The following is a 2,500-nucleotide window of genomic DNA, read 5'->3' as shown; positions in this document are numbered from 1 at the left end:
GTCCTCCCCGACGCGGCCCCGTGGACCTCATCGATCGTGGAAGGAGAAAAAAGGAGGACCGGGCCCGCGCCCGGATCCCCGGCGGAGGCGCCCGCCGGCAGGGAGGCAGGGAAGGCGGCCGCGAGAGCGGTCTCGCCCCGGCCGGAGGCTCCGGAGATTCTCTGATGCGTTCTGAAAAGCGAGTGCCTAGAAATCTCCGCGAGCGTGCCCGAGCCGGGGAGGCCGACTTCCGGACGTCGAGTTTGACCGGGGCGAGGCCGGGATTCCGTCCGGGTCTCCGGAACCGCCCCCCGGCCTGGGCCTCCGAATCCGCTCCCTCAAGGGCTTCCGGAGAGTCAAGGTCTACCAATTGCCGCCCGTGTCACGCGGTAGACCTGGAGGCCGCCGGGGACTCGGGGGCCCGGCCGCGGCGCCGGCGTCCAGGTCTACCCGTCCTCCCCGAGCCAGAGGGGCGGACGGGTAGACCTGGGCCACCCTTTGCCGGGGCGCGGGCGGAAGACCAGGACTCCGCCGCGGGCACCCCCGCCTACCCACCCCCCCCCCACCCGTGGCCGTTCGGGCAGGTCTACCGCCGCGGCGAAGGAGCCCGGAACGGCGGGTGCGGGCAGGCCGTTTCTGCCCTTCCGGGGGGAGGAAAGGTAGGCCCGCACGCCCGCCGCCCCGGTCCATCGGGCCCTTCCCCTGGCGCGGGCGTCCAGGTCTACCGGTCCGGCGAAGGGTGGGGAGGCAGGCCCGCCCCGCGCACGAGAGAGCTGTCCGCCGCGCCCCACCCACCCCCGGCCCCGTATATCGCGGGCAGGCGGAGGAAAGGGCGGTGGACCTGGACGCGGCTCCCCGGGGAAGGCCGGGTCTGACGCAACGGTGAGGTGGAGCGGGGAGGGTTGGGGGGGGGTGGGGGTGTCCGGGGTGCGGACGGTAGACCAGGACTCCTGCGCGGGAGCGGGGGCGGTGGAAGCCCAGGCTGGAAGGCCCGTTCTACCGGCACGGGGGGAGGGCCGGCGGGTCGGAACGGTGCAACCGCGCCCGGTAGGCTTGGGCGCCCTGTCCAGGTCTACCGGCCGCCCGGCCGCCCACCCGCTTGGCGCCAACCCGGACCTCCTCCGCTGAGGCAGGAAGGGGCTCCGTCAAGGCGGAGGGCGTGTCGCCCGGCCTGCCGAAACACGGGCGCCCGGGAGGCCAGGTCATCCGGCTCGCCCAAGGCCTCCGTCGGGAGACCCGGCCAGGTCTACCGGACAGCCCCCCGCCCGCACACGCACACGCACAGGTGGCAGGACCGCGCCACGCCCAGGGGACGTGTCCCCCGCCCCCCACGGCACCGTTGGGCGGGGGAACGGGAGGTGGACCTGGACACGGCTCCCCGGGGTAGGCCAGGACTAACGGCCCGGTGAGGGAGAGCAGGGGGTGGGGTTGCCGGGGCACGGGAGGTAGATCAGGACTCCTGCGCGCGTGGCGGGCGGTGGGGGGCGGGGAGGGTGGGGGAGGCCGGGCTGGGAGGCCAGGTCTACCGGGCGGGGGGGGGCGGGCCGGAGGGGCAGGCCGTGGGAACCGTTCGCCGCGGGCGCGGCCGGACGGCGGACCCGGGCTCCGGCGCGGGGTCCCCAGGCTGCAAGGGGTTCCAAGGGGCCCAGGTCTGCCGGTCTGCCCTCTACCGGCCCGGCGGTGGCCGGTAGACCTGGACCCCTTGGCCACTACCGATGGAGGAGGAGGAGGAGGAGGAGGAGGAGGAGGCCTGGACCGCGGTTTGGGCGTTGTGGGGGGTGGCGGTGAAGGTGAGGTTGCGTTTTTTTTGCTGCGTGCCTGCCATGGTGGCGTGCCTGCCCCCCCCCCCACGGACCGTCGGGTGGACCTGGCCGCCTGCCGCTTTCGCGGGCTCCGTCATCCACCCCTGCCGGGGCGTGGGCCGGTCGGCCTGGTCTCCGAGGACGGGGAAGCCCAGGTCTGCCCGGGGCCCGGGGGTGGGGGGGGGGGAGAGGAGAGGGGAGTCGTGTTCAGGAGGGGTGAGGACAGGGCGTCTGTACGCCCCGGGCCTGCCGCCGAAGCTCTAGGGCTGGGCGCCCGGCTCGCCGGGTGTCCCGCGACCGGGGCCCTGACGGTCACCCGCGACCGGGAGACCTCGGCGCCCCGGCCCCCCGAGCCCAGGTCTACCGGACCCCACCCCCAACCCCCTTGGCCTCGAGGGGCCCGAAGTGGACCTCCTCCGCTGCGGCAGGAAGGTTCCGCTACGGGGCGGACGACGGGTCGCGCGGCCTGCCGAGCCTCGGGCGCCCGGGAGGCCAGGTCATCCGGCTCGCCCGAGGAAGCCTTCGGCAGTCCTGGGCTCCCCGGCTTCGGAGGCCAGGTCTACCGGGGGGGGCTCCGTTGCCCTGGGGCGAAACGAGCGCACGGCAGCGCCCGCGAGGGGACCGAGCGGGGGCGGTGGGGGGCAGACGGGGAGGCCCGGCCTAACGGCTGCCCCCGGCGGCCCGGTCAACCGGCCGCGGACGGAAGGACCTGGGCGCCC

Source organism: Eublepharis macularius, chromosome 1 (assembly GCF_028583425.1).
Source record: "Eublepharis macularius isolate TG4126 chromosome 1, MPM_Emac_v1.0, whole genome shotgun sequence".
Taxonomy (NCBI): Eukaryota; Metazoa; Chordata; class Lepidosauria; order Squamata; family Eublepharidae; genus Eublepharis; species Eublepharis macularius.
Note: the sequence above shows the minus strand (reverse complement) of the source record.